Genomic DNA, 19,305 nt, shown 5'->3' with positions numbered 1-19,305 from the left:
TCGGCCGCACAGGGCAATAATTTCTAGTTTCTAAGAATTCTCGGATCCTGTAGGTGGAATTCCCGCGGTAGAAAGACGAGTTCAGATTTGTCGTTAGTGCAGCTTAAAACTGACGCCAAAGCAACCAACAGCGCATTGTTGTTATTTTCTGCGCTTTCGCCTAAGGTATGGTGTTAAGCAAAACAGCAATGAGAAACCTAACGAATGAACAAATGAATTATTATCAGCTACATCACCCCGGGGGAATCATTTCTTTCGAAGGAACAAACTGGATTTCATGGTCGACTCACCAATTGAGCTGCTCGAAAGTTTCCGGGTTGTGCATATGAAGAGCACATAAAAGAGTAACAATAATAACTTTTTCAGTCTTTGTATCAATAAGAATATAGTCCTTGCGACTGCATCCCGCGTTCCTGGAGGAATATGAAAAAGCTAATCTCTATTATCCTTGGCCCAAGCGTTCTCGTAAATGCAAATATATTCTATTACTCCGCAGTTTCGCGCCAAAGTCCAGCAATCTCGGAGAAAAGTATCGAATAGTGGAAAATTGTAGGGTACTGCTATGCAAATATTGAAAGTAATGGTGTATTCTTTCGATGCGTAGCAAAACTTTCTTTTGAAGTTTTTCCACAGCTCTCACCGAGTAGCTAAGCCTGTCATAAAAAACCATTGGGAAGCGTTTTTAACGATAGCAAAAAGCAAAAACGACAGCTGCGGATTTATTGATATATATTCAAACACTTGCGTTCATAGTCTGTTGCCCGCTAGAAAAATGCTTTTGTCCAGAATTGCTTGGTATGGAAACGACAGGGGCTAACCTCAGCAAGAAAAGGCGGCAGTACGGCGTCAAAGCGAGCTCAGCTCGAATGGCGAGAAGCCTCCAGCGCTCTAGACCCAGTATTGTCATAAACTTCCGGCCACGAGCTTTGCTAATGCCTTCAGACACTCTTTGGCCAAAACGCTTGTAATCGCTGTGGTACCAATGCTCTTGCTTCTAGCCAGGTCACAGATATCGCCTCGTTCGTACACAATAGCATACGAGCAGCTGCTTCCGCGTGTGAGTTATGTCTAGAAGAAATTCACTGCTACGTCTTTCTCAGAGTCCTGACGCGGGGTGCCACGAAGATGGCTCCAGGATGGGCGAGTGCGTGCCCGCTACCGGACGCGAGACAGACGCTTGCGTCACTCAGACAAAATTCGAGAGAAATTCCCTTGCAAAACCCGCCGGTTTGTTCCCGCTCAAATTTCGCCGAGTAGCTTGAACGACAAGTGGTCAGTAAACATAGTTGGGTGAAAGACCAGGTCGAATACCATTTGAGCCTTTGAAGGTGCGAATAAAAAGGGGTCCTGAAATGCAGTGGCATCAGCTGAGATGCAACAGTGTTGATGTGGCTCATGCGGGAGGAGCCATCAGGCGTAAGAGATGATTTGGTTATGCGGTTGTCCAATGTAGAAAAACCTGCAGTTGCTACATGAGTGGAAGAAATTGTAAGGTTTCACTTTAGGGGTGGGATATTGGACTGGTATGGACTGGTACTGGTGTATCCTCACGACCTCTGAATTTCTTATGACTGCCTGCTGATTGGATTGCGAGTAATTGCACGAGGATTAACCTGCGCAGACAACGTTTGAATGTAACATCAATGGTTGAGCATTTTAACGAGTATTCTGTATATATCGCCTATTTTGTAAGGTCGTATAAGTAAGAAAAGTGTAGTTATCTGGAAAGTAAAGTAAAAAGTATCAGTGCAGTCCTAGGAACACTGCCAAATAGGCCATTCTTCTGCGTGCAGAACGTTGTTCCGGATTATTGAAATGCTGCTACTGGTTGCTTTTTTTTGTTTTCTGTGGTTTAACGTCCCAAAGTGACTAGGATATGAGGGGAGCCGTAGAGGAGTGCTCCGGATAATTTCGACCACCTGGGGGTTTTCAACGTGCACTGACATCGCACAACGCATGGGCCTCTATAATTTCGCCTCCATTGAAATGCGACCGCCGATGCCGGGATTAAGCCGGCGTCTTTCGGATCAGCAAGCGAGTGCATCACCACTGAGCCACCGTTGCGTCTGATACTGATTGTACGATGGCGAAGGCTCATCAAATGAATCTCTGAAGGCAAGGTCATTAATTTGCGCAGAAAAAGGGGAGGGCCGAGAAGAATACCTGTGAGGCTACCTGAGGTTTCAAACAAAATGCAGGATGAATAAGATTTAGCATGGCCTATCTAGAGGCAGCCAGTTTGGCATGAAGTTTGGGGACAAAACTCTTGTGAACGCAACAAGAAATATGGGGTCAGTCACCGATTCATGAGTTGTATTGTTCCTCAGTTAAACGCATTAGACCAGCGCGAAGCTTCTACCTCGCCTGCCATGGCTCACGAGGCCTTCAGTATTGCTGTGTTTTCTCGGCGAGTATGGCGACCAAGAGAATGTACCTAATATTTCCAAGCATTTGTCGAATATTAGGTTTACTCAACGCTGCTAAGCGAAAAAAAATTAATGAAAACATTTGTCGGAATATTTTTCTGCTTTTATTCACGATTCGTATTTTGTTTTTTAATCAAGACTCGTTATTATTGGCAACTTTGTCTACATATAGTTTTTACTGGGAACGAAAGCGTTCGTATTAACGAGGTACAACTGTATATGGGTTGCTCACTTTTGGAAGCGTAAGCGTCTGCCATACTTTTTTTATTTTTGGCATCACATCAAGTAAAATCCTCACGAAAAGAGATACGCGAGTTGGCACATATTAAGGATTTGGACATTGTGAAACGCTCATGACTTAGTGGCAACAGTAATTCTTGCTCGTATATAGAGTTCTTGATTTCGTGATAACAATCCAAATTGAACACTACTCCTTTGGCCCTGGCTGCGATCAAAGCAGAGGAAGTTGGGTTTCACCCAATACGTCACATTAATGTTTATTGCAGATATGGGACCCTATAATCAGAAGGAAATTAAAAAAAAGCGCTCCCGAGGTGACAGCTGCCGTACACACAGATGTCTCCAGAAAGAGTAAACAGCACCGCCGGCACGCCATCGTAATCCCTCCACTCATCATCGCAAAATGCCCTTAACGAAGAATCAAGCTGCAGAATGGTGCGACGCTTCTGTAGCCGCGGCAGAAAACAATTCGACGCCAACATGGTGACTGGCGCCAAAGAGACACCGACATAGACAGGAGCGATAGGACACACGCTAGACTTGCAACTGATACTTTTTTTAAATACGGGACGGGAATATTTATACACTCGCTCAGCTGGTGCCACCTATCAGCTGCAGTCACGTAAAGGGATGAGAATGAAAGACAACAACACCAAAAGCACAGCGCATGGTGAATTACGAGATCAGTATTACACACGAACATGAGTAAACCTGATAAAAGCAGAATCACAAAAAAACACAGCAACAGTAACAATAAATGACCCTGTGACATGAAAAAAGGCGACGAACATCTAAAGCTGGGGTAGAGATTCGTTTTATGGTTTTAAGGGTGTTTAACGCCCCAAAGCGACTCAAACTATGAGGGACGCCGTAGTGAAGGGCTCCGGAAATTTCGACCACCCGGGGTTCTTTTACGTGTACTGACATCGCACAGCACACGGGCCTCTAGAATTTGGGGTAGAGAAAAAGATAAACAAGTTAAAAACCGCTATAAAACCAAAAGACCCTAAAATTATGATGCGATAATAGACTATGAAAATCCGTTTTAAAGACACATGTAAAAGCTAAAAGCAACGAAGTTATCCGGTAATCAAAGGTGGATTCGGCGAAACATGCATACTTACACAGAAACAGGCAGCAACAGGCATGTACGCCTTTTAAACAGTCAACATGTGTAAAAAATTACAAGTGTGATTCAGATAAGGTGCAACGAAACAAATCGACGAGGTGCACAGCATCGAGTCTAAAAGCAGAATTGAAGCGGAAAGAAGAATGAAAGGCACGAAAGAGGTTTCAAACCAGGTGATATAGAGCCACAGGATATGAGGAAAAACAAAAAACTGCAACTACGCTGTTTGCTGCTAAAACCTTCGCACCTGCAGGATTAAAGGACCTACGTACTGCTTAAGATACCCTGTTTCTATATTTGTAAGTGACACACGGCGTGCTCACGCACTTCTCACCGGTCTCTTTTATGGGCTCATCATTCCCAATGCTACCTTATCTTTGCTTTCAGGTATGCAAGCTGGTTTGTAAGGGCACTGCTCACAATGTTCGGCCAGGCGGCCGTCTATAGCAACGGCTGAAACCTTCACTTGGGACTCCTGCGATCTTTCATTGAGGCAAAGGCCATTTTTTTTCCAGATAGCGCTTGCTGCAGGGCAAGGGGATCTTCTAAAAGACGCCCTATTTAAGCCACCGCGGTGGCTCAGTGGTTACGGCGCTCGGCTGCTTACCCGAAAGACGCGGGTTCGATCCCGGCCGCGGTGGTCGAATTTCGATGGAGGCAAAATTCTAGAGGTCTGTGTGCTGTGCGATGTCAGTGCACGTTAAAGAATCCCAGGTGGTCGAAATTCCCGGAGCCCTTCACTACGGCGTCCCCCATAGCCTGAGTTGCTTTGGGACGTTAAACCCCCATAAACCAAACCAACCTAAAAGGCGCCCTTCTGACACTTGTCTAATTGTTGCATTAGCTGCGACAGTTCCACAGCCGCGTAGCCGAGATGGTTTCGCGTAAGCCAAGTCCAGTATTCAGAAAGCTCACGTCGCACTCACGGCAGTTCTCAAGCACATTACACACCCTTAATTTTAGCATTCCGAAAGCAAGATGTGCGTATAGTGAGCTTCTGAAACGTTACATACACTTGCAGGCGTCGTCACTGACTGACGAATAACCACTTTCACCCCAGTCACACTTGTCACTGTGCTGTGAAGCTTACTGCATGCGCAGCAAATTCACCGTGGGGCGCTCCTCTTTGCTGCTATCCGAGAAGGTACTAACGGGGCTAAGGAACACTTGCAACAATCCCAAGCGGATCCAAATAAACACTTCATGACACTGCCACTGAGAGCGTCTTTCGTAGGTTTGAAGGGTACTCCGTCAACTTGGTGTAGTCGACGGCTACAAATCAACTTGGGGAAAACTCGCACACCACTGTTGCACAGAGCGAAGCTGGAAGTCGCTATCAACCCTCTTAATTGCTACATGCGCCAAATATTGCATGTTTCTCAGCATAGCTACCAACGTCTAGGCTTGGTTTCTCCCTCCGCTTGAGCGGAGGCACAAATTAGGAGGAGGGGGCTTGGCGCGTCACAGGACAGCAGCCAATAGCTGTAATGCGACTCGTCTTTCGCATCCGGTCATGAGTCCGAAACTTGAAGCTCAACAAATTCATGCGCCTTGTGTGTTCAAGACGCAAGCGGCTGTCCGCCCCATTGTTTGGCCCGTGCGCAGAATCGCAAGGACGCACCCGCATGCGCCTCAAAAGAACATTCGTACGACGACGTTCACACCTGCGGTTGTTCCTATTCAGACACGGTGTAGAAAATTCTGGATAATGGTATTGCATTTGTGTGAAAAGTTCCGAACAGCTCCCGCACGCAACTGAAAATCATTGTGAACAATAAAGTAACGTTTAACAGAGCGCACGCAGTCGACCTTATGCAATGAAGTATAAGGAATTTTTGATGTACAAAATCCTTGTCTTTGAAGCATGTTTAGAACCTCATTGCTCAGCAGCTACAGCACATATATGATTCGGATTTGTTTTAATTTATTCCCCATCCTGTCTTCTTCTTGTGAAATGGAGTTATTGTGCTGGGGCAGATATTCACAGCTTATGGCGTTTTTTTCGGAACCAAACTTTTTTTTTATTTTTATAGAACCAGACGTCTTCAGAAAAATAGCTCACTGTGTAGTCTTCTTGCAGGTAAAGCTGGCAAAAAACCAGCCTTCCATCTTTGTTTTTCTCACCGTCAGTCAAGGACATGAAGAAAGACATTTTGAGATAGTTGAAGTAAAATACGCCGCATTTATTTACTTCAATTGTTAAGATGAAACAACATGCACTAAAACATATGTCTAGCAGCCACTATCCATATAGTAGGTACCGCTGTGAATTTTATGCTTCAGATCCTGCCAGTACGCTTGTGCGACCTCCTTTGTGATCTGTTAATCGGGATCTCTCCCAGTATAATACTTTCGACAACGTCCAGCTCGTGTATCCGTGTCCCGATGCACCACCGGTGACATTTCAGATGCCTTGGGATACCAGAAAGGACATCATGCGACGGTTTAGTGAGGGCTTGCCACCATCGTTCAATTTGAACGTTGAATTTAAGGTGATAATTAAGAGATATGCATTCTACGGATTGCATTCTCTGGAGCGCGCTCCCAGACGATCACGTGCCTAAATAACTCGTTTGCATTTCGGTTTCGGCCATGAGGCACTTTTTGAAGCGCGCAAGCTGAGTGTATTGCTGGAAACCGGCTTCAAGGTGTGGCGCGAACTAATATGGGGAGAGTATTTGTGCATCAGAGGCTCGATCGTTATCTAGATCGTGTAACCAGTGAGTGGGGGAATGTGCCGCAGTCTTCTTCAGCGAAATAAAAATTTGCAAACAGCCATCCAGCAGCGAAGGAGAGCGAGTGGAAATCCTGCCAGCGTTCATAAAACGTTTAAAAAATCAACTGAGCAATTTATACTTTTTTTTATTTATTTACAATACCGGCAGCGCCGCGAAGGCGTAATTGCAGGGCCCGGATGAAAGTCAGTGAACCGCAGAGAAAGAAAGAAAGAAAAGCGCAAATAAACAGTGGCGGCAACTTTGCATCCACCTACGTCAAAATTCTCACAGCGCAAGAGAAGAAAGAAAGAGAAAAAAAAACAGGACAACGGCAATTGAGCGCCCATCCGCAAGACAAGTCCGACCACAGTGCCAGCAACAGTGCCTCGGGCTGGCATTGAACAATATGATGAGTTTGCTTATTTTATTTTTGATGCATGCGGAAAGAAAGAACGCTTCAAAAAACATCAGTGAGGCATTTTATTTCCCCGCCGCGGTGGCTCAGTGGTTAGAGCGCTCGACTACTGATCCAGAGTTCCCGGGTTCGAACCCGACCGTGGCGGCTGCGTTTTTATGGAGGAAAAACGCTAAGGCACCCGTGTGCTGTGCGATGTCAATGCACGTTAAAGATCCCCAGGTGGTCTAAATTATTCCGGAGCCCTCCACTACGGCACCTCTCTCTTCCTTTCTTCTTTCACTCCCTCCTTTACCCTTCCCTTACGGCGCGGTTCAGGTGTCCAACGATATATGAGACAGATACTGCGCCATTTCCTTTCCCCCCAAAGCCAATTAAAAAAAAAGCATCAGTGAGGCATTTTATCTCGCACAATTTTCTTTCATGATCGCACCTTCTAGATGCAAAATATGATGGAAGCAAAACAATTTCATGGCTCATTAGCCATTTTATTGGAATAAATTCGAGAAAAACTATCAATTGAATTTGCAGTGGGCAATTCTCTAGGGAGCCACACTTCAGCTCATAACAAAAATGCGAGGAAGGCCAAATTAAAAAAAAAAATCTGTTAGCTCGCTCGTCACTTGCGTGGGAAAACCAGGATGTGAGTGACTGAATAATTTTTGATAATAGGCGTTAGATAACAGCAGAATAGCAACAACTGATTATGTTTTTTAATTACCATTTAAATGATTTCGCGCTACGAACAAACAAATGACGGCACTTTAACAAGTGAATATAGAGCAATGTCCTATTTGTCATCGTTCTATGAAGAATAAATGACAAAGAGGACTTTCTGCGGCGTCAAGCAAGGCATGCAAGGTATGTGTTAATGTGACGATTAAAGGTTGTCCCATTTCGAAACCGAGCCGTTGGGAAAAGTTGCGTAATATCAATCATCGTATGGCAGTCGTTTCAACTTATTGCGATGAACTAAAGCTAGCATAAAATACTGCTGGACCTTGTACGAAAAAGAACGTCCATATATACAACCATTGCATTGGCAAAAGCAGCGGGATTCCGTACTGTACACAACTCTTGTTCTTGTGCGGCTCGTTATTTCCGATACCCTGAAGGAAATCCTCTTTACCACTTCGGAAACTTGAGACTTTCACAGATGCAACACCTCCACGAAACAGCTTAGGAGGAAATCCCTTGAGTTCTAAAATTTTGACAAATGATGTATGCACATTTCTGAGAGCACGCGAAGTACTAGATCTGGTGTTATGTAATCTATACGGTCAGGAAGCCTCCTTTAGTAATTCCAGAGATGTGAGTCGTAATGCAGTTGCCAAGACAAACAGAAAACACAACACAAGCGCTCCGTCTTGGCGCTGTTACCGACGTGATATTGAACCAACAAGTCCAACTCGCCACTCTTATGAGGCCTATGAGAAGAGCGAGCGTTTATTGGGCATGCTTTTCCAAGCCACAGGCCTGAGCTTCCCCGCTCGGTCTGAGTCACACGTGGCGTGCTAACTGGGCTACATCGAGACAAGGGCCGCTGTGGAGTCGCGCGCTGGTTTGGCCCCCTGCGAAATTTTCATCATGATAGGCGCCAAGTAGACGCTGCTACTCTGTGAGTGGTGCCCGTGGTCAGTCCCGTTTGAGCTGTGTGGCGGGTATGTATCGATTTTGTTGCGTTTGCGAATTTCATGGGGCGCTTATGCGGTGATTTTTTGTTCCCTGGCGCTCGTGCCAGGCAGCGTACCTTTCCGTAGTTCCGTACAGTGGTGCGTCTAATTTCGCGAGCAGCGGGGGCTGGCAAGCACATGGGACTCAACGGAAAGTCTTCTTCTTCGGTCGTGTGCAGTCGTCATATCAGACAGACCGCAATTTAAGGAAGCTTGTAGGCGCGAAGCGGTTCCGACGGTTTTCCCTCGGTATCCATCATACAAGGTCTGCTTCGAAGAGCCGGGAACAACGAGCGGAAAGAGAGCTAGTTCCACCTAGAGCAAGAAAAGAGCGGCACATAAATCCGTTGGTGGAATTACTTTCGTGTTGAACAGCGGACAAAGACACTACAAGCAGGAATGAAGCGTGCCGCACTTCCAGAGCTTGTTGTCTCACGGCATCTAGCGAAGACAATCGTCCCAACTGGCGACTTGGCGACACTACAGAAAAATAAGGAAACTGCATGAGTTAATAGGTGCATTAACAGCTGAACGCATATATTACAAGCAGATATTACAAAGACAACGCGCACTGCACCAAATTCAGGAACATGCATGCAGTGGACACAAATGCGGCCCATTCTAAAGACTTGTGAAAAAGCTAACGCTGGACTTTCAGATGTTCTTCGTGTTTACATTATTTTTATTTACTCAAATAAATCGTCAAGAATTGCTGCACGCGAACGCACGTTCAATGGCGAACAGCAGCACTCCGCCTTCTTTATTTCAAGCGCCGAGAGAATCGACAGATGTGTGCTGGCTAACAGCGCCAGCAACCGAGACAGCGGACGTCGCGTTTAAGCAGCCTTAGGAGATAGCCGAGATAGCCGAGCCAAAAATGAGAGGAGAAGGTTAAGGGTGCCCTCTGTGAAAAAGTGCTAATGGTGTTCTGTTTCTTGAGATGCAAATGATGTTTTGTTAGGCTGTGAAATGGAGTGGAACATTTTTTTTTTTATAGTAGACCTCAAAGACCCCAGCTAAGGCGCATTACAAGAGGGATGGCGTTGTTCGTCAGTGGATGTTTTTTTTTTCGATGTCTGTCTTGAAATGCGCTGGGTTGGAGTGGAACACGGCTTCAGTGGGAAGACCATTCCAGTCTTTTGCAGTCGGGATGGAAAGCGAAAAGAGATGGGCAGTAGTATGGGCATGCGGCGGGTAAGCAGCCTTGTTGTGGCTGGCACGTTGAAAAGTCCGGTGGGAGGGAAGCGTGACGGAATTGGACACTTGTGAATGAGACAATATGTTGCAATTTTGTGTTGAAGAAGGAAGATTAGCTGGAGACGTCAGGTTAGATACGTTAGTATAGCAGCTACTGTTGAGTAAATACGTAAACCGGGCAGCTCGCTTCTCTGTCGATTCGAATGTTGGGAACGTATGACCGATGTGGGTCCCAAATGGCGTATGCGTGTTCTAGTTTCGGTCGAACGAGACTTAAATAAGCAATAAGTTTTCCCGAGGGGGAAACTATAGCTTTAAATGACGACGAAGAAGGTCAAGGCGTCGGTTGGCGCCGTTAGTGTCTGCAGATGTGTGATCTGTCCAAGGGAAGTTCCGAGTTAAGTTAACGCCTAGATATTTGTACGAGGGAACATAGGAGATAGCCGAGGCAAAAATGAGAGGAGAAGGTTAAGGGTGCCCTCTGTGAAAAAGTGCTAACGATGTTCTGTTTCTTCAGATGCAAAGGATGTTTTGTTAGTGTTGATAGTCATGAACCACTGAGCGCACCATGAGTCAACGTGATTTACATCATTCTGCAATGTGGTAGTGTCGTTGCAACTGTGTATATGGCGATAGATTAAACAATGATCGGCGAATAAACTAATGCTAGAAGATACGTTATTCCAGAAGTCGTTAATGCAAATCAGGAAAAGTGACGTCCGAAGAGAGTACCTTGGGGCATTCCGGACACAACGCGGAACCATTGGGCTGACCGCTTGTTGGCGCAGACGATGGCTGTTTGTTATAGTTTGTTTGTTATAGTCATCAAGAAATATATCCAATTGAAAACCATATAGTTAATTCTTATACATGAAAGTTTATAAAAGAGACGTCTCTGAGGAGCTTTATCAAATGCCTTTTCGAAATCAATGAAGTGACAAGAGTAGAACTTAAGCCGTTAATAAAAATGCTAGTTGTGTTTTGCAAGACAGTCTTTTGATAACCATTTCAACATCGCCAGGGCAGTGTAGGTTGCTTATGGAATTCTCTTGGACGATTGCGATTTCTCGGAAGTTACACTAAATTTTCTGTGTCGCTAGGGTATTATATCTAATGCCCAGATCAAAGGTGAATCTGCGATGAGACGCTGCTTAGCTAGTTCATACGTGTATCACTCAATCTTCGCGAACATAAATTGATCCCAAACGAAGCACTGAAGCGCTGGCTTGAAAACTGTCGCAACCGTCTCAAGGTTTCCGATCTTGCCTGTTTCAGCGTCATAAAATGCTGTCATTTTAAAGCGCATAACTTGTCTTCCAGTAGGCCTTAGAGCAAGGTAATGGAATCCAAGATTACCTCCAATGCGACACAAAAAGGAAAGAAAAAATCTTGTCTTAATGCATCCGTCAGGGAGGCCACATGGTGTGGAGAGTTCATTTTTTTTTCAATATTGAATTTCAATCCATTAAGTAAAGCTTCGTTGCGTTCGCGACTCTAGCAGATCGGTATTACAGACGGGATACGCGCTGCCGTGTCTTTCTGTTAGTGAAATCTCACCTAAAGCTTTCTCGGAGTTCCACCATTTTCGAGAAGAGCACTTCTACAAATCGTCTTACCTTCTTAAAACTAAATTTGCTAATAAATAAAAGTAACCGAATCACATCTTCTTGTCTCACGGCTATAAACGTTTCACCTTATCCGTGTTCAAACTGCCCTTAATACTCCTCAAGAAGGAATTTAATAACGGAAACGCTCGGAACGAAGACGCAATTTCTGAAGCAGAATTTGTGGAAGAATTTTTTGTAGTATAAAATAAGGCCAGATAGCAGGCTCAAGGGGCTTTAAGTTTTGATCAGGCTTAGCCATTGCGCGCATTATTGTATTAGTATTCCCGAAAAAAAAATATTTTCAAAGAGGCTTCTGCAATACACTGAATTACTTTCGCGCTGTTTTTCTACGTTTGAACGTACGAACTAATACCAAAGTAGCTTTAATACGAGAGCAGGCGTTCAAACAAACTTGATCCCAAGTCACTCGCGCACCATAGCTCGAAATGAATTTTGAAATAAGCATGTACAAAGACAAAGCACTATGTCGCTGACTCTTCAAGTACAGCTGAGTTCCAAAATAAAGTGTCCTTATAGCAGTTACTTCCACAATAATGTTCAATTTCTCGTGACAGTCACTCAGTATAAAAAAAACGTAGCGTAATGGCCAAGGGCAGAAAAAGAATGCGTACAGACCATTTGCAATACGTTTTTTATGTTCCAAAGCACTGGCACGCCTAATTAGCCACTATTGAAATCTCACTAACTTTATTTATTAATACATTCATTGGCGGCCAATGGAAGAAAGACCAGAACAGTAATATAGCAACAGTAAGACGTGCTCACGATACACAGACAAAACCCCTCTTAGAATCACCATTCGCGAAGAAAATCATTGAATCGGGGAAAAATTAGTAAATAACAGCAATGGTTCCAGGACGCAGACGTGACTAAATGAAAGGAGTGTGGCGGAAGCCATCGAACACTGAGCATTCGGCAAGGCAAGAAAACGGGAAGCTTCTTACTCATGACAGTTTAATAGATAAATTAGAAAAATATGGTTTCCGCGGAACATGCACACAATTTATCCCGTCATATTTATCCTCACTATCTAAATTTATTAGGATTAATGAACTCAAATCCCATGTGAGGTTCCTAAAATCTGGGGTACCTGATGGCAGCAATCTGGGTCCTGTCATTTTTTTTATTTTATATTAATGATTTCGTGCAAATTGATAAATTATGCAGTTTTGTTATCTATGCTGACGACTGTAATATGTTTTTTACCGGATGAGACCTGGCAATTATTTTACTCCATGGAAGCTCAGTTTGCTTTAAAGTGCGAGAATGGGCCCAGAATAATAGCCTCCTATTATATAAGTCGAAAACGAAATGCGTTCTTTTTCTTTCACCAGGCAAATCAGTTGATGTGCCTGACAGCGTTATCATGGGTCCATATGTAATTAATACAGAAAAATGTGTGAACACACTTGGCGTAGTTTTTTTCCGCACACATGCATTGGAACGCACATATCACCACTTCTGCGAAAACCGGTAGGTCTCTTAAATATAAATCACAATTTATTCCCGGCAAAAATAAAAAAGTTGTTGTATAACGCCTTGTTTCACTCCCAACTTATTTACTGTACCCTGGTCTGAGGAGAGACCAGTTCACAAAATATGAGCGAACTTAATCCGCTGCAAAAGAAAGGAGTTCGAGCGATAGAAAACGTACCGTTTTATGAGCATACTAAAGTTCTTTTCCACAAAAATAGAATAGTGAAGGCTGATAATATGTGCAAGTACAAACTCATAAGCAATTACTCTAGAGTGATACAGGGGAAGCTAGATTATATTTTCACGCTCGTCAAGCTGCACAAACAGGACCATGCTTACCCTCATCGCCCCCAGCCGCCACGGAATATTCCTTTCTCGCGCACTAACTATGGCCGTCAAGGAATTTCTCTCACACTCCTAAGCACACTAAACGACTTCACAAAGCAGCACATAGCGAAACTAAACAAAAAGATATCTTGGAAATATCTCTGTAAATAGCTTGCCTGGAAACACTCTGGCATAGTGTTTCTATACCATTTTTGTTGCCGTCGCATTTAATAGGGAATCAGCGTGTAAAATTTATCTTACAGATTGTGTGATATGTAATGTGTATTTTACATACAAACATGTAATGTGCGTAGTATGAATATTATGCATTTTTCTATATGCAAGTGTAGTAGGTATTACAAACACCGTGTCACTGTTGCCTGGGTAGCCGGAGTGTTGTCAAGCTGCAGACGTGCAGCTTTTTCTCCCGTCCCCCTTTTTTAACCATGTATCCCTTCTTTCGTGAAAATAAAAATGTGCTGATTGTTGATTTTATTGTTTGATAGTTAGACCCGTGGGAACAGTCCCGTGAAGTAACAGCTGCTGAAATGTGTTCAAGAACAGTCTTGCGAACAACCGAGTGAAGCTAAGCTGAGGGAAACACTGAAGCTGCTGACAGGTTCTAAATGAAAGCAAAACGAGATCGCAAGTAACATTCTCGTAACGAGCTTGCCGTGCTGTCCAAATAAAAATAAGGCAATTTTTCTTTTTTTCTGTTCTCTTTCTACAGAAAGAGGCATCCGACGCAAAAGGCTCAAAACCTAACGAGGTACAACATCCGAATACAATCTGGCAGAACATTCAACTGGCATAATTTGCAACGAAAACATTTGCATCTTAACACAAAATCACGACATACATAAGTTAGAAATATTATTACCCACACAAGAGCTAAAACAACACACACCCTGCACAGCGAAAACCAATTCGACAAGATGGCCGAACGAATCCTTGAGCAGGCAGGGGAGATTGTACCAATAGAAGCCTAAGGGCTGGGGATGTGCGAAGTGCTTAGCATTGCATTGCGGTGCACCACCGATGGGTACGCAGTAGCTGGTACGATTTTCGGCGATACTGTTTCACCTGGCATGTTTGGAGATTTCATCTTCAAATGCCTTCATCTTCAACTGTCATACACAAGTGTAGTAATCAGTTTTTTTATGTCTTTTTCTTCGCAAAGCAATCTGCTACTACGGGGACGAGTTGTAAATTCGTCCATTGTTTGATAGTTAGACCCGTGGGAACAGTCCCGTGAAGTAACAGCTGCTGAAATGTGTCCAAGAACAGTCTTGTGAACAACCGAGTGAAGCTAAGCTGAGGGAAACACTGACGCACGCACGTGCTTAATCTTCGCATGTCTTCCTCATGAACAAAAGTATGTAATGTAATTAAAATACAAAAAGGAGAAAAAAGAGCGCCAGAACCTATACATCGGCCTACTGGGATTTTCTCCAAGTATCAATTACCTTCTCGGTTAAGAGACTTCGTGATGAGCGCTTTCTAGCTCGCTTTACACATTTTCAGCTGGAAAATGTAACACTGAACATCTGAACCTCCAGGCTAACATATCTATCGGGCAGACTGGAAGCTCAGGTAAGCCTGATTAGGATATAGCTTACAATATCCTGATCCCACATAGATTTTTTGCTGGGCTAGTTGGTCCATTCTTACATAAGTGAAACAGTGCGAAAGAGGGTGCCCGAAGGCGAAACGAAGAAGGGGCTTCTTCGGGCTTCTTCTTTCGCGCTGTTTCACTTATGTAAGAACCCACATAGATTATTTCGCTCACATTAAAATGTCCCTGAAGTGAATTTCATGAAGCAAACGCCGCCATCGTCGCTAATGTCGAGAGGGTGGGTGATCTCTTCTGCGCAGAAAGTGATGGCTGTACCCTTTGCGTTCTAATCAGAGAGAATTATTATTGAGTAAACTAGAATATTGTAGAATAAAAAGGACAATGGCTTCAGATTCATAGAAGCGTGTCTGTCATGTAAAATTATTTTTACAAAAAATGTTTCAGGGCACTTTCCCCTCCTTTGTTTACTTTGCGTGTATTTTTGGTGGTGTTGACTAGACTACAGAAATAAGAAAGTAGTCATATTTACACGCAAGATAATACGGCAGAAATTAGACGAAAAGACAACCACATACCTACAAAGGGATCCGAACTCACGGCCTGCGCATTTTCGAGTGGTGCTCTACCAAGTGAGCTAGCTAAGGCAGTGGTCGTTCAACTTTTGAGTGCACTGGCGTTGCGTGCAACCTTGGTTTTGCAGTGTTCACCAGCACAACTCGTAACCATGGCGGCGGATGTGGAACGTGCTGTCATACTGGAGGGGCCACGTGACCGAACGAGGAGGGTGGTAGCTGTGCCACAACCTTCCCTCTTGGTTTCATTCCAATGCATATCATAACGAGCCCCTTAATTGCCTACCCTTGTGGGCAGAAATGATGTCATAGAGTGATTTCGCTTTCACTGAGCCAAACCACTAAAAGAATAAAAGCACAATCCTGAGCTGAACTCCATCTCCACTCATGTTCGATTCGATGGTATGTTCATCACCCCCTTCCGGAGAGCGTGAAATTGTGGCCAGTGAACAAACAGCGTCTGAAGCGGACTTAGCAGCATCCATCGTCCTGAGAGAGGGAAATCCAAAAGAGAAAATAAATACTATTTGAAATATACAAATAAAAAGAACGAACACAATGAAGAAAAGAGGAATAAACGAAAAGGTAAGTTTCAATTTATACCAGAATAATAGCAAGTTAAGGAATAGAGACCGCTTTAAAATTCGTTTCACCAAAATGGAGACAATGAGCAGAGAAATATTTTGAAATGTGCTCGTAGGGTTCCTATTACGCCCCAAAATGTGACCCATGTTGGTTTTTGAAACGAGTGGGCAATTTTCTGCCATTTGGCTTTCACGCACTTGTTTTTCAGGATAATTATGTCTCTGACGCGAGGAAGATTTTCCACGCAGCTCTTATGAAGCACAATAAGCACCAGTGGAAGAAGGTGCAAAAGACAGCTTTCTTCACTACAGCAAAGTTCTCAGTCCAATCAGATAATTAAGGACGTGTTATGCATGTCTCAGTCGGTCACGTCTTTTTTTGCAGCTGTTGCGAGGGCTCCATGTTCGGCGGCTTCTGAGCATCGCCGGCCGCATTTCAGTGGGAGCGAAATGCAAACAGAACCCGCGCGCTTACGAAAACAAAGATCAATCTCGAGCGCTCTACTCGATCAATATGCGCACTGTAATGTCAATGGCCCCTTTACAAATATTAAATACACAGATAAAAAGTGTCCTCAGTGTTGCCTGCAAATTCCTAGAGAAACTTCAGGGAACACGTATCGGTCTATGGTATCAAACACATCAAAATAATAACAGATGCTCTTGATAAGCAACCTTACTTAAGTAATGGCTTTATAAAACTCTGAACATTACTGAATACTGCAAAAAATAATTTTATTGTGGAGATCGGTTTTGGTCACCTCTAAGTTACTAAGATGATCTGAACATAACCGTAAGTAAATAAAGAAAACTGCTGCCGAACACAAAAAATATACGTATCGTTGCAAGTGAGAAGGAAAGCATACAACGAGTATATTTCAAGCTCCGCAGCTACACACCTCAGTTTGTCTTGCAAGAAGGGAGGTATTCGAAAGAGTAGAAACGCCTAAACGGAGAGGAATTGCCACGGCAACCACCCGGAGGGTGGTTATCGTGGAAGGGGGAGGGTAAAAACAAAGGGTTAGAATCCCCATCCAGACTATGGTTGTGGTGGAAGGAAGCAGGTAGTCGAAAGAGTAGAAACGCCTAAACGGAGAGGAATTGCCACGGCAACCACCCGGAGGGCAGTTATCGTGGAAGAGGGAGGATAAAAAGAGTGGGTTAGAATCCCCAATCTGAAGATGGTTATCGTGGAAAGAGGGAGGTATGGCAAGTGCCTTGGAATGAGGAAGAGGAGAGGACTAATCCTCATCTGGGCTGCGGTTGTGGTAGAAGGAAGCAGGTGTCAAAAGAGTACAAGCGCCTAAACGGAGAGGAATTGCCACGGCAACCACCCGGAGGGTGGTTATCGTGGAAGGCGGAGGGTAAAAAGAGAAGGTCACAATCCCCATCCAGACTACGGTTGTGGTGAAAGGAGGGAGGTAGTCGAAAGAGTAGAAACGCCCAGACGGAGAGGAATTGCCATGGCAACCACCCGGAGGACGGTTAGCGTGGAAGAGGGAGGTTCAAAAGAGAGGTTTAGAATCCCCATAAAGACTACGGTTGTGGTGGAAAGATGGAGGTAGTCGAAAGAGTAGAAACGCCTAAACGGAGAGGATTTGCCACTGCAACCCCCTGAAAGGCGGTTATCGTGGAAGGGGGAGAGTAAAAAGAGAGGGTTAGAATCCTCATCCAGACTACGGTGTTGGTGGAAGGAGGGATGTAGTTAAAAGAGTACAAACACCCAAACAGAGAGGAATTGCCACGGGAACCAGCCAGAAGGCAGTTTCCGTGAAAAAAAAACTCACAGGTTGGTTACGGCTATATAACGCGAGATTCTGCGGTAGCTGTTCAGGCGTTTAGTTTTGGGGATATTTTGAGGTAGAAAGATACAGTGCCTTCATATCGCACTGGTTTAGTGGTCAAGTGATGCACCCCTGCACTGGCGGGTGGTAGTTCCAAACAGAGCCACCCGTAGGGTTATGCGACCCATTTTGACCGCGATATAATGTGGGCGCGTTAATGACCGGTGGGTACTTTAAGGTGTTATTGACGCACCCACTGGTTACGCCGATGGCGACGACGCCGGACGACTGCGACGCGTAAGCCAGGGACGGACACCTAACAGCTGTCGTTGCAAAAGAGAGGGTAGGAATGCCCATCCGGACTATGGTCATGGTGGGAGGAGGGAGGTAGGCAAGAGCGTAGGAATGCGTAACCAGAAATGCAGTTACCACGGAAACCACCCGAGGGCAGTTATCGTGGAAGGAAGAGGGTGTGATGAGAGGCTAGGAATCGCCATCCGGATAATGGTTATCATAAGAAAAAGGGAGGTGTGGCAAAAGCGTAGAAATGAGTAACCGGAGGGATGTGGACGGTGTTGTGTGCGAAAGGCTGAAGGGTTGCCACTTTTCCAGTTCATGACCTATTGTGCTCTGTTTAACGCACGTTTAAGCTGCAAGGCTTACGAAATAATGAGATTCCTTCGCCATTGAACGAGCTGGCGGACCTCTTGCGTGAGGCTGCATGCGTACTTACTACGGGGCGACAGGCGAAGAAACGACGACAACAAAAAACATTGTTACTCGTTTTTTGTTGTTGTCGAGCAAGTGAGCAAAAGCAAACAGTGCAAGCCGGTTTACCAGCAGCGTGCTTACCTTTCAATGCCAAGCAGGTAGGCTGTCCGTCTGTTTGCCACGAACCACAAGAACCTGTAATTGAGAAACGGAAAAATGTCGGACTGAAAGCGCATGCACATGTACAGGGTAAAGTGCCTGTTTAAAGCAAGGTGAAATATATTAAAATAAGATAGTTTCTACGATTAACTAAGTCAGACAGAGGACGCAGTTCGAAGCAGTACTGAAAGTGCCTTCCCTTGACCATCCTAGCAAAACGGAATCTGGCGATTTGAGTTGAAGAATTCTGTTGTTTTATTTTTTCTCATTGAGTTGTTTTGCTGCTGCCGCTTGAGGTGCACGCTTTGACATTTTCCGTTCGGTCACACTCGGGGATTCGTTTAGTCCCTGTCAGCTCAAACGCGGCTACTTTCTTGGGGATTAGTTTTGAGAATACCAGTATGATAATCTAATATCAGCGGATGCTCGATTGCACGTTCAAAGATTGGCGACAAGACAGGCCGAATGCGATAGATGATTGCCCGAGGGCATGCGCCGCCGTTTCCTTCATTGAGTTCGTTTATTTTCTGGACACAAGTTCCCCTTCTTTGTGTGCCTGCCTCGTAGCTGCATGCCAACCAAATGTATATTTAAAAATTCAGAGAGACCGTATTTCCTAACTTTATGCATTGTATTGAACGATATGCATTAAAATGTGTGTAGAACTCCATTACATGCATTTCTCATCTCC

The 19,305-nt window shown here is 44.4% G+C and overlaps 1 protein-coding gene and 1 non-coding gene across 2 annotated transcripts in view; one reads left to right on the top strand and one right to left on the bottom strand.

Moving 5' to 3' along the window:
- Window positions 1-19,305, bottom strand: part of LOC144131065 (alpha-1A adrenergic receptor-like) — a 414,411-nt gene that overhangs the window by 291,345 nt on the left and 103,761 nt on the right. Inside the window, exon 2 of the mRNA XM_077664438.1 lies at window positions 18,597-18,650. The gene's annotated coding sequence lies outside the window, so the exon portion shown is untranslated. The remainder of the gene's footprint in view (window positions 1-18,596; window positions 18,651-19,305) is intronic.
- On the top strand, window positions 7,003-7,074 carry TRNAS-ACU (transfer RNA serine (anticodon ACU)). Its single transcript has one exon. It is a non-coding gene; the product is annotated as a tRNA-Ser (tRNA).

Source organism: Amblyomma americanum, chromosome 1, assembly GCF_052857255.1.
Source record: "Amblyomma americanum isolate KBUSLIRL-KWMA chromosome 1, ASM5285725v1, whole genome shotgun sequence".
Classification (NCBI taxonomy): domain Eukaryota; kingdom Metazoa; phylum Arthropoda; class Arachnida; order Ixodida; family Ixodidae; genus Amblyomma; species Amblyomma americanum.
Note: the sequence above shows the minus strand (reverse complement) of the source record. Positions and strands in the feature narration are given on the sequence as shown.